Source organism: Filicampus tigris, chromosome 12 (assembly GCF_054856515.1).
Source record: "Filicampus tigris isolate MCC_2025a chromosome 12, RoL_Ftig_1.0, whole genome shotgun sequence".
NCBI classification, from domain to species: Eukaryota; Metazoa; Chordata; class Actinopteri; order Syngnathiformes; family Syngnathidae; genus Filicampus; species Filicampus tigris.
Window position 1 is genome coordinate 1673611 of NC_141228.1, and position 13244 is coordinate 1686854.

At 41.4% G+C, this 13244-nt stretch overlaps 1 protein-coding gene across 5 annotated transcripts in view; it reads left to right on the top strand.

Annotated features, from left to right (window-relative positions):
• Positions 1-226: 226 nt before the first annotated feature.
• The window catches only part of lrrc7 (leucine rich repeat containing 7), a 217932-nt gene continuing 204914 nt past the window's right edge, over positions 227-13244 (top strand). For 4 of the 5 annotated variants that reach the window (XM_086047845.1, XM_086047838.1, XM_086047837.1 and 1 more), the window contains exon 1: positions 227-615. The gene's annotated coding sequence lies outside the window, so the exon portion shown is untranslated. Of the gene's footprint in view, positions 616-1601; positions 1619-13244 lie in introns of those variants that run through there. The other variant, XM_086047840.1, reaches the window with a different exon arrangement.

Sequence of the window (13244 nt, forward strand, 5' to 3'; positions counted from 1 at the left end):
TAGAGAATGTTCTCAACACAAGCTGCTGCAGAGAGCTAAAATATTCAACACACCTCTACAGAGAGAGAGAGAGTTAAGGACTTGAACTCCTTCCTCTCGCTCCCACATCTCCTCTGCTTTGGTGGTATAGGTTCACATTCCCATCTGTTGCTAGGCAACTATAAAATAAAATCTCTGAAGAGAGAGAGGGAGAGACTGAGAATTCACAAGTACTGAAATTCGCCACTGTTTGTTTGGCTCTCCACATGATCCCATCACAGCTTTCAGTATCCATCTGTGGATCCATTTGGACTTGTGTGACTCTTGGTCCGCCATTGGGCAACCAATCAGGACAAGCTGGGGGCCGGCCAGGTGGTTCCCAAGGTTACCCGCGTGATTGACGTTCAGTCTCCTGCAGCGGAGCGCGCAGCACTGTATCACTGTTGCTCCCGCTTTCCTCCGGAGACTGTGAAGAAATCTGGAACCAAGGGAAAAAAAGACCGGAGAAAGAAGGATGCTTGTGATTTCAAAATTTCCCCTGTTTTCTTGCTTTCCTGATTGGAAAAGATGAAGACGGGTGCCCTGGAAAAAGCCGGCTGAGGAAAAAAGGGGAGAACGAAGAAGGGTGATTTGTTGGTGAGAGTTGGTTCTGTCTGCCTTGCCTTTATCGTTGAGCTGTTGACGTTAATGCTATGACTTATTGGGACAGGCTTTTACTGTTTTTCATTTTCTGTATGCGTGGAAATGAAGTGAAGATCCTGTGCTGCGTGGGTGTTGAAACCTTTCAACAGTATCGCTCTGGTAAAGGCTAAAATAAAATATGAGCCAGAAAAAATACTGTAGCCTACAACTGTTCTTGCAAGAACTACATTTGATCCATATTTAGGGTTTAATGTCAAAGCTTGTCAACTATCTGCATAAGAGGAGGAGGAGTATCAATTACATAATGCTTCATCTCCATCAGTGAGCTGAACATAAATATGAACAACTTGTTTCTCTTTTGATTCACGGCTGCATGCTCTGCTATGTGTTTTTTTTTATAACTGTGCATGATACATTAGGAGGGACTACATAACATATAGGAGGTGCTCATAAACTAAAGTCTGCATCAGTACTCAGTTGGTGTCATCAGATTTTGTATTCCTGCACTGTAATGCATTGAATTAGTTATTAATCTAATTTTTAGCGCACGTAGCATGCTAGCCGTCTTCCCTAAAACTGCAAGTGACCTCGGGTAAGACGACAGCTGTTTGCTCCATGCCCTAAGGAATCAGTTTTGCACCATCAGGGACTTTCTGCTTAATTGCTTCCCCCAGTGGGGGTCCTATTCTTTACCATCTGAGGACACTAGACTTTGGGATCAGCTGTGTTTGAGGTACAAAGTAATGTCTTTTACTCTTTTTATTGTGCAGGATGGCTCATCGTGCTGCATTAGTTAAGTGACTTCACCAGATACTTCCCAGCTTTTCAGTTACTCTTAGAGTTGTGTGTTTTAGTCTCTGTGGAGCGGCCTGCCAGCAGAGGAGGGATCAACACATCCTCACAGATCTGTCTACTGCAGATATCTGGGCTTTTTTTTTCTGCTTCAGTAAACAGTATGCAGAGCAGTGGCATAGAAGAGCGTTAAAGGGATCAAACAGTGAGTCATATTTGAGCCCACAGCATTACACATGTATGGTATTCACCTTCAGGAGGTGTGTTTGCGGATCCGTTTTTAAAAAAAAAATTATTTGATTATTATTTTTTACGATAGCGCCAGTTTAAACCATCACAAGTGTTTCACAAAAACTAGGCCAAATAATTGTAAAAATAAATGATAAGAATAGCAAAACTGTATGCCATGGTCACAGAAGTCACAAATCAGGAAAGAATAAATACCAGAGCAATCTGCTTTGCAGTGGAAATAACTAAATGCATTTTCTTCAATAAGGCATGTGTTATGCTTTCCTCTACTATGTATTATAGATGATGATGATGGACTGACCTCATTCAAACATAAACACAAACTGCTCTCATTTCCAGTCTTGACAATGCTATATCCCAAACCTTCTGCAAGGTTGAACTGTCAACATTTGTGAAAGAGTTTCTGTTTGTTAGAAGGATACTTCCTTACTCATGGGCGGAGTGATGAACACAACAGCATTATTATCTAGATTGTCACCAAAAGTCAATGTGTTCTGCTTTGTCCCACACAAAGTTGCGTATAAAACTACATTGTGCCATTTGTGATATTTAACTATTTTTTATCAGTACTAGTTCACATCAAATGATAGATACATTTGAAGGTGGTTGAAGGATATTATTAAAGACATTCTAAAATACATATAAAGCAAATCAGTTATGGAATAAGTTTTTCAAAGTTTCTTCTCAGTTCTTATTCATGTGGTGGGAGGTCTACAGCTCTGTAAGAGGGCAGTTTTGGAAGAATGGAAAAATATATCTTAAGAGCAATTACAACAACTAACTATACCAATTTATAACAATGTGTACTCATAAGGCCTTTAAATACCCACCTCAAAATACATTCATGATACACTGCCTTGATATTACCATGGTAACTAACCTGTGATCACCTACTGTATTTTCAAGGTCTATTATAATGATGGATCCTCGATGGCAGCGCTTTCGCACTACACAAAAATGAAAATAATCAGACAGCGTTCGTTTCGATTTTGAGAGTGAAGATCTTTGCTAGTGTTCAGTACAGACTGTACGTTCATTCATTAAGCTTCTTTGTATAATGACCACAACTTTTTGGCTAACAAATGTACATTTCCTCTTTCTGATTTGTATTTACTGTAAATTGCACTTCACAAATGTTAAGCATGGGCGAAACAAAAATCAAAATAAGCATGAATTAACTTTTTTCAACACATTTGTGACAGTGAAACCTTAATTTAATGGACTAATAGTGGGGAGAGGTCGTCCGTTAAAGCCGATTGTCCGTTAAATTGAAGCATTTGTTTTCGTGGCCTAAAAACCAAATATAGTACAAAATTATTCATTTGTCGTTTTTTCGTGGCCGATAAACACCCAATACAGTACAAAATTATTGTAATTAAATATAAAAAAGTTTGTGACTCTTTGAAAAGTTTTAAAGTTTATCACTGGTGCTTGGAATGGGGAGGTGATAATAGCCTGCCGCTGGTCACTTTCAAGTTAGCGCGCATCCATTTTTCACCTCCTTTACGATAATACCATAGAGAAGGGCTTGAAATAAAACAACAACAATATACTATACCAAAATCCGTATAGTACTGTATAGTAAGGCTGCAACTAACGCCGATTTCAATAATCAGTTAATCTGTTGATTATTTTTTCAGTTAATCGATGAATCAGATTAAAAAAATACATTTCCAAACCTTTATTAAAAAAAGTGGGCATTAATTCAAATTGATAGTGCAGAAAAGTGCACAAGCGGGATACTGCATGAAGTATACAACACCAAGGACTACTCTGCGTGTGTTGTGTGAATGTTTATAATTTACCGTAACATTTGGTGCTGTTTTGATAAGCATGTCTGGCTTTTACTGTATGACAGCATTTGGGTTGTGGCTATTCGCCATTGAATCAATTGTTTCACATGTCCATTTTCTTGCAAACTACAGCTGGGAGTGACAAACAACTTGAAGTAAGAATGTTTTGCCTCTTATTTGCAGAGTGTTTGCAAAGTGCGCGCAAATATTGTGGGGGTTTGTAGCAGCAAAGGAAAACATCCAACCGGCCCTCAAGGAACAGGATTGAGGACCCCTGGTTTAGACCAAACACCAGAGCTGGGCATTTTACAAAAAATTGAGCATCCGTTATTCGTCATCCGTCTGCAGCGTGGGTACGACCGTTTTTGGCTTGGTACCGGTTGCTACTGGAAGCTGGTTGTGTTGTATACCTCTCAGTCACACAGACCGCAATTATATTGTCCTACCTTGTTTTTATTTCACCACGCTGTGTGCGTCTGTTTGTCCTTGTACTTCTGCTGCCTGTGATGTAGTAATAACATTCTCGACCCCGGTTGGCTGTTGGTGATGCGATGTCGCTTCGAATTCACATCTGCAAACCCCAGCGAAATAGGCAAAGAACCAAAATCGCTTAAAACGCTTTATCCACACTGCCTGGCAGACATTCCTTCCTGACTGACTGCAGCATTACGTGGTTCTCGTGGTCTAAGTCAGGCGTGCCCTTTACATAGATTGTGAGCTACCAGAAGACCATGAAGGAAGTGTCGGTAACTCTCATGGCATTAAGTCAAATCACAAAAGTGAATGAGTTAAAAGGAAAAAGTAGACTCCTGCCTATCATCCATTATGAAATTTGTCACTTTTCATCTGCCTGTTCCTTGCTTCACTGCACACATACATGAGTTCATGCAGTTATGCAAGGTACACTGATATACATTGTACTTATCTTTCGCATTTGAACCGGTTTGGTTCTGATTATTAGTACCTGAATCAATACCAGTACTCAATGGTAGAAATTTTTATTTTATTTTTGTGGTAATAAATATGGTAAAAAAATTCAACTTAACAATTTTTTTTTCAATATATAAAATATGACAAATATGACATCATGAATTTAAAATAAATGAGAGCCAGAGAGGATGTAGAAAAATAAAGGTATAACAATTTAAAAGTATAAGTAATACAAACTTGGGCTTGGCGATATGACTGAAAAGTATATCACGATATAAGTGTTTCATATCGGTTGATATTGATGTATATTGAATTTTCTTTCTTTTTTTTTAAATGTTGAAGATAATGACCCAGAGAAATATGAATTTAGGTTATTTTATTTTAACATAATACTTAACCTTTAATAAGAGCTCAACTATGAAAGAGTGAAATAATACAATAATACAATAATAATCAATATTGACTGATATGAAATACTTAGATTGTGACAATTTTACAGACATATCACCCAGCCCTACTAAGCACATTATGTCTAAAACTGAGTTTATTTAATCTTTATATTCACCAGTCTAACAAAACAAAACACTATCTACTCTTTTCCTACACCCAAACCATACCTCATGGATTACACACACAAGGCAGGCAGGGCGTGTTTCTGTCAGTCGTCTGTGCGTGAAAGTCCTGTGGCGTAATCCATGGTATTGCATGTATTGAACCACGAGAGGGCAGACTATGCCTGTGCAATGTTACTGCAGGAAACCCGCATTAAAAGTGTGGTGCAGGCAGTTAATAAAGGCGGTGTGTGTGTGTGTGTGTATATATATATATATATATATATATATATATATATATATATATATATATATATATATATATATATATATAAGTGCCAATTTGCGTCAACACAGACACTCGTTTAGACAGCATCCTGTAGGCATTATCAACACTTCATAGAATCAAAGAAGGACATCACACACTGTGTGAAAATCATCAACAACTTCAAAAGGTCTGAAGAGCCAGTCAGAGGGTGCTCGCTCCTGTGGATCTAGTGTGTGTCTGTGCTTCTTTATGTGTGCGTGCATGTGTGTGTGTGAGGGGGTGGGGGGTGGAGGGTGTGTGTGTGTGTGTGTGTGTGTGTGTGTGTGTGCATGTGTGCATGTCCACAGGCATTCTGTGTGTGGGTGGACAATGTGTGATCAGAGTTGTCTTGTAGAATGGAACATATCTGTATATTCAGAATCAAGTACCAACCAATGCAAGAATCCTACATTTGAACATTCACCATGACCATGAGCTAGGGTTCCGATAAGAAATTTTGGGGTCCGATGCCAATTGGAAGAAAGAAAAACGGATTACAAATTAATACGTCAATTAATTAAAAAAAAATCGCAATGCATGAAATAATGTTCAACCACTGAAATAATAAGTGTAATCGATCACCCAAGCACTTAATTGCGGTGTTAAATCCAACACAATGGCGCAAGTCGATGACATAATAGCACTGTCCCAATTCTGCAGTTTTGCACGCTTGTAGCCTACGCTCTCAAACACTACGTGCACTTCGACAATGTGTACACTTCAGTAAGGACCGTAGGGTGGAGTGTGGGTATTTGGACAGGGCCTACATGTCGGCATGTGTCGGCCTCCGGAAGCACCACCCTCACCCTCGGCTGTCGAATTCTCCTTTTTGCCTAGGACATTTTCTTTCCCATCCTAACTGAGCGAGATAACCCAGAAGTACTTGGAGGACAGAAGAAGACAGGAGATGAAAGTGGCACAGTAAAAATCTTAATATACAAAAATTCTAAGTAAAAAAAACTTAAAGCAGGGTTTGGTCTCACTTGCAGAGGCTGACGATCCTGCTTTTGTGTAAATTAAGATCTCGCTCTGGATACACTCAATATATGTATATATTATATATGTATATATATGTATATCCTTTGAACTGGTTATACGACAGCGAAACTCCAGAAATGCATACACTACACAAAAACTCATTCACCAGCCCACTCAGGGCAGTGCAAAGACAAAGACAGAAACAGAAATACCAAAGTAGGTTAGAGCAAAGCATTCTGGGAACACACGATACCCTCTGGGCCTCTGCAAGACACACTCTTCTTTGTTCTTTACATTGCTTCACGATTTCACTCTTCACCATCCTCCCCTACAGTTCCCCTACATCGCACAATTTTCTGACTTGATCAGTATCTTGTGTGGCGTCACGCAAGCATGCTCTGGGAGAAAATAAGAAAATCAAGTAATTCGTCTTCCACATTGTCATCATCTGATGTTCTACTACAACTTGATGGCATGCTTTCTTCCTTCACCTGGCACAGAGATGTTCTCACGACTGCATGCGCATGTGGTTCCACTTTGTGCCACTATGAGGCATCAGTATCTACTGAATAGGCTACGACCTAAGATTCACCTTCACCCACTGTTGAATTGCATCCACTTCAAGTTACATCAAATCACCTCTGCCATTGCAAATATAATAGTGACACAATACTATTCAATTTCTTTGATAGGAATTTGAAAGTTATCCTGGAGAAAGCTCAAGACCCCCCAAAAGAGATTCTGTACAGTATTTAAAAAAACGGATGGGTTTGATCTGTGTCACCAAATGTGAGTTAAGATATTGTTTTTATGGTCATGAGTATTCACAGTGTATTACAGCACAAAGTCACATCATCCTCACATCAAAACCACAGCAAAAGTTCTTTCTCTTGCTCCAACTATTCTATTTGTGTGTATTACAATACACTGCCCCAAACGTCACCATTTTGGTATCTGTTTGTATAATACTGTCTTTCTCTTTTGGTCACACCATTGAAAATTTCAGTACTGCAGGCGAGGACTCCTCACGTGGCTATATTACCCTTCCTCCTCCTTCTCCTCCCTCCCTACTCACAGTGTCCTCTTCTCTTTGCCCCGCTACTCTCATCCTGTCCCTTCTACTCTATAGGGCATGCTGATGATGGGCTGTATACATTGTTTTCTCTTGCTCTACCTCTCACCACCCCTGTAATGCATGTGAAGAAAAGGGCATGTAGGCCATTCATTTGCGTATAAGTGTGTGTGTAGGTGTGTGAGTGTGTCCGTGCGCACACACACACGTGTATGTATTTGCGCTGGGTCTTTTCTCTGTGTGACCGTCCCAGAAAGGCAGACCTTAGGGACTTACGTTCCATTTTAATTCCTTTATTAATTCACCCATCACTGCCACGATACTATGATGGATTGGATGAAGGGAGCAGGAGTGAGACAGATGACAGTATAAAAAGACTGAAGTGGACAGGTTTTGAAACTAGTCTACAGAAGCATGTTTATATGACAATAATGTATTACTATGTTGTCTTTTTGAAAAGACAAAAAAAAAGTTCTGAGTAGCTCTGTGCGTTTTTCTTTTTTGGGGGCGGATTTGGACAATAATGAACAGAACAATATAAAAGGTCATATGCTGAGGACTAACTTCAGGAGATTAAAATGGATAATTTTATTAATATAATATAAATTTATATTGATGACCACAAATTTAAATTTATCAGTGAAGTGAAATATTTCCTAGAGTGGTACTAAACAGTAGTAGTATCACATCTGCTAATTTACAGGATAAGCAAATTGATAATATTTGCCATAACGACGAAGGAATAACCAGACATGGGCAGTCCCTTCCTGGTGGCGGAACGGTCTGTCCCGGACGGACGCCCATTTTTGGGACGGAGGACAAGGGGCGACAAGTTTTAAAAATGGGACAGACTAAGCAAGGGTGGAGGTAGATTTTAGTCCGGCCCACTAATCGTCCCTCATGCGTGTGACGTGGTTGTGAGGCGGCCAAAGTTCATCTCAATCTGCTCGGCAAAATGGGCAAATGACAAAAATTGCCTCTGAACATTTTAAACGCGCTACTGCAGGTTAATCACAGGGACCTGAAGCAAGGGTTTTGTTGAACAATATAATTATGACAATAAACAATCGGTCGTCTTTGTTATAGAATCAACAGTTTTTATTTCTTAAATTCACATTGTGTATAGCAGCAAACTTTAGTTTCTTGTCTAGAAGCTAAGCTAAATTGATTTAAAAAAGGTTCTGCTGTCATGTAATTTTGAGAACTTATTGTGAAGATCTCAAAAGTCAAAGTCAAAACTCAGGACTCTATTGTGGAAACAAAGAAATAACATAACTGATAAATTATAATATTTAATACATTTTAATATACTTTTAATATACTTTGGCCCAATGCCATTCCTCATTGCTGGCATACACCATAATGACAAAAATAGCGGTTCCAGTTGAATTTAACTTGTATGACTTTCTCTCCAGAATCGAGACACTTGTTAGTAAAAAACTAAAAATAAAACAGTGACATTAGTTTGTGTGTAAAACAGTAACACCCAGGTCAATTCCTTGCACAACAGCATTGCTCACCTAAGCATTGTTTGTAAAATCGGGTGGCCGATTAATCGGTCTGGTCCTACTATGAACACCACTAAAATAAGAATAATAAGAATAAGAAGGCCTTTATTGATCCCACAGTGGGGAAATTTTCAGTGTTACAGCAGCAAAGATATAGGTCACACAGGGACGGCGGCATAATGTAGCCATTAATGTATAACATTAACGGCAAACATTCAGGATCAAACCTATGTAAATATACGCAGTAACTATGTGTATATACACACACCAACATACATCTACATAAAAAGTAGGAGGAATACTCATTTTAGCCTGTACATAGTGCAGAGGAAAAATACTCTAAGTAAGTGACAGTGCTGCAGTGCTGCAGTGAAATGTAAGGAACAGCATTGTATAAAAATAAAACTAGACCAACAGTAGTGGAGAATGTTGAGTATTGCACGATATAAGATCAGGTGCAGGACTGCACAATTGCACTAATGTCCGCCAGTTTGTAGAGACTACACAATGTTCTTGTTAAAGAGTCTGACAGCAGCAGGCAAGAAGGAGCGGCGGAATCTCTCCTTTGCACAGCTAGGGTGTAACAGTCTGTCACTGAAGGAGCTGTGGAGTGCTGTTAGGGTGCCCTGGAGGGGGTGGGCCGGATTGTCCAGCATTGATGACAGCTTGGCCATCATCTTCCTGTCCCCCACTGAGTCCACAGAGTCCAGGGAGCAACCCAGGACAGAGCTGGCCCTCCTGACCAGTTTGTCCAGCCGCTTCTTGTCCCGGCCCAGGTGACCACACCCTGGAAAATGACAGATGCAACCACCGAGTCATAAAAGTTCCTGAGGAGTGTCCCCTGAACCCCAAAAGACCTCAGTCTCCTGAGTAGGAAGAGTCTGCTCTGACCCTTCCTATAGAGAGCGTCCGTGTTGTCGCTCCAGTCCAGTTTATTGTTCAGATGAACACCCAGGTACTTGTAAGTTGAGACCCTCTCAACATCTGTTCCCCGGATAATATTCACTGGTGCAGGTGCCAAGTGATGGCGCCTACAGAAATCCACCACCATCTCTTTGGATTTCCCCGCATTGATCAGGAGGCGGTTCTGCTGGCACCAGTCCACAAAACCCCAAATAAGTTACTTGAGTCGTCAGAGAACTTCTGCAGGTGACAGGTAAGGGTGCTGTAGTTGAAGTCCGAGGTGTAGAGGGTGAACAGGAAGGCAGCCAAGACAGTTCCCTGCGAGGCCCCCGTGCTACAGAGGAGCACGTCAGACACACAGTCCTGTGTCCTCACATACTGTGGCCGGTTTGTGAGGTAGTCCTGGATCCATGTGGTGAGGTGGTGGGCCACTCCTGCCCGCTAACGCTTGTCTCCCAATAGGGTGGGCTGGATGGTGTTGAAAGCACTGGAGAAATCAAAGAACATGATCCTCACAGTGCTCCCCGCCTTCTCCAGGTGGGAGAGTGAAGTGTGGAGGAGGTAGATGATGGCATCATCCACACTGATGCCAGACTGGTATGCGAACTGGAGTGGGTCCATTGAGGATCTCACCGGGGAGCGCAGGTGGACGAGGACCAGTCTCTCCAGGGTCTTCATCAGGTGAGACGTCACCAGCGCCACTGGTCTAATATCTTCCCCGTGAGCATCGCTAAATACTTCCCACACAGTTGTGCTGAAGCACAACAACGGACACCCCAATGGGTATGAAAGAAAAAACGAGGAAGAGGAAAGTCGTGGCTGACTACAATCAAAGAGAACAATAATCTGTAATAAGGAAGAGAAACTGTGTGGGATGAATATGTAGCGCTATGGAAACATACAAGCTGCATTGCCAAATGCAATAAATACAAGAAAAATATGGTTCACTAAGACAACTTCCCAAAAACAAATACATTGATGGCCTGCACCTATTTGCTGATTTATTTAAAAACATATACTCTGTTCTTTTCTGAAAAACTAACCTATTTGCTGTTTCTGTACACAGGCCAAAGCAATAAAAGTATCACGTATCACTTTTGTGCCGTCTTGTGGAATCCTCGTGACAAGGACATGTTGAAGTGCAGAGCTGGGCATTCCGTCCCTCTGTCCCGGATGGATGGCCATTTTGGGGATGGAGGATGGAGGACGATAAGTTTTTAAAACAGGGACGGACGAAGCAAGGGCGGAGGTGGATCTTAGTTCGGCCCACTAATCGGTCCTCATGCGTGTGACTTGGTTGTGAGGCAGCCAATGTTCATGTCAACCTACTCGGCGAAATGGGCAAACGATAAAAATTGCCTCCGAACGCTTCAAACGTGCCACTACTTAGCCAACTGCGTGTACGTACTTGCATTGGGAACTCCCAGACGGGAACGCTGTGCACTCCACAGTTTAGTCTGCACGCACGGGAGAAGAAAAGGAAGACTGAGAAAAAGAATGAGATGAAGAAAAAGAAGGAGTGCCAGCGTTTGACTGTGGGAAATTTGAAACCCGAATGCTGCAGCCGCACATCGGAGAGGGGAGGGGCTTTGCTTTGTAGTAGACAACGACTGGAAAAACAAACAAAAAAAGCTTCAACATCAGCTGTGCTAAAGCTAATGCAAACAATGTTGCAGTCTTGGTAAAATTCAACCGCTGTCAAAAACTAAAGAAGGAAAGTCAAAACATACCAGCTATAATAAGTTCCTCACTCATGGATCTCCAAGCCTGGTCTCTTTTTTTCTTGTCCTGGAAGTTGTAACTGGCCGTGTCATATAGCTTGGGATAGCCACAAACCATAATCTTTTACTCCATTTTGCGCTCTACACAAGACTCACCGAGTGTACAGGAAGCTGCGTGTGACGCAGTATTCCCCGATGCTGATTGGTTAGGCGAAGAGGGAAAAAAGTCCATTTGTTTAGCCGCGCTGAATGGACGAAAGGGCAGATTTTCAGTGCTCAGCGTCCCACCGCTTGAAATGCATCCACACCCGCCCGCACTAACTACATTGACTTCAATTGAATTGCGCCACCAGATTCAATTGAACTTAGCAGCACCGAAACTGCTCCTGCGCGATTTGTTTCTCTACACACGGACTGAGGGTGTTCCAGTCAGCGCTCTCGAAGCGGAGGGCAAACCTGTGAGTCAATCAGCAACCCGAAGGGCTGAACAATGGAAGCGCTGCGTGGTAAGGGTGTCCCCGCCCATCCGTCCAGAGACTTACCTCTTTCACGCCCGCTGCATTGACATACAGTATAAACAATGACCGCTGTTAAATAAAGCAGTTACATTACAACGCTTGACTCGCTCACTTCTTAGCCAGCTAATGATCTTTAAATAAACCTCTGCTGTTAGCATCTCTCCCGCGGCTTCATGCACGGACGCTTTTTTTTTTTTTTTTGCTGGGTGGGGGTGGATGTGAGGACGAAACCACTTTAAAAGAGGACGGACGGGGTCGGATTACGATCATTTTTAGGAATAAGGACGGAGGGAGGAGGCCGGAAGGGTACCCAGGTCGTGGACGGAGGATGGATGACGGACCAGCAAAAAAGGGTCAAGTGCCCAGCTCTGGGAATAACTACACATAATCTGCCTCTCTGACAGGGTGGAAGAAGTAAGAACATTTTTACAAAGAATGATAGGAACACTGTCGTGTAACAAATATACCTGCAGTATAGAAGTAACACACTATGAGAGCAAATGGGGGTTAAGATTAGTGCTCTCAGACAGTTATACCACGTTGCTACTGTATTGCATGTATGTTTGTTACATAACAGTGTTCCTTTGACTCTTTGTTACTTTGTATTAAAGTTTTAGTGAAGTGCACGCTAACCAAGTGGTTTACCAAAGACGTTATGGACCGATGTAGTCCAGACAGCAGCTGTTGTAAGAAATAGATGTTTCAGCAATAGAACAAAACAGATAGCATATCAAATGCGAACAGCATTTACTCAATTCTGCAGATCTCAGAGCCCTACTGGATTGATATTCATTCAAGATTTTTTTTTTATGTATTCACCATTCAGTGATTTACAGAGCAGTAGCAGGGAGCCAGTGTAAAGCCTTTTGGACTGGAGTTATATGCTCTGATCTCTTTGTTATGGTCAGAACTGTTCTGAATGAGCTGCAGCTGTTTGATGCTATTTTGAGGGAGGGAGTCCAGTAGTAAGATCATTACAGTAATCAAGTCTACTTGAGATAAAAGCATGAATACGTTTCACCTGGTCCGCATGTAACATGCAAACCTTCAGTCTGGATATGTTTTTCAGCTGGTAAAAGGCTGTTTTAGTGATTAATTCGATGTGATTGCTGAAAGTTTGTCTAAGACTTTCAGCACCCCAAAACTTCAGACTTTGTCTTTGGTTTCTAGTGTTTCTGAACAGCAATCCTCTTTTCTTTATTGTCGAAAACAATCACCTCAATCTTGTTTTGGTTTAGCGGAAGGAAATTTTGGTCCATCCTGTATTTGCTCAAGACAGTGACAGAATACATTAATTGAAC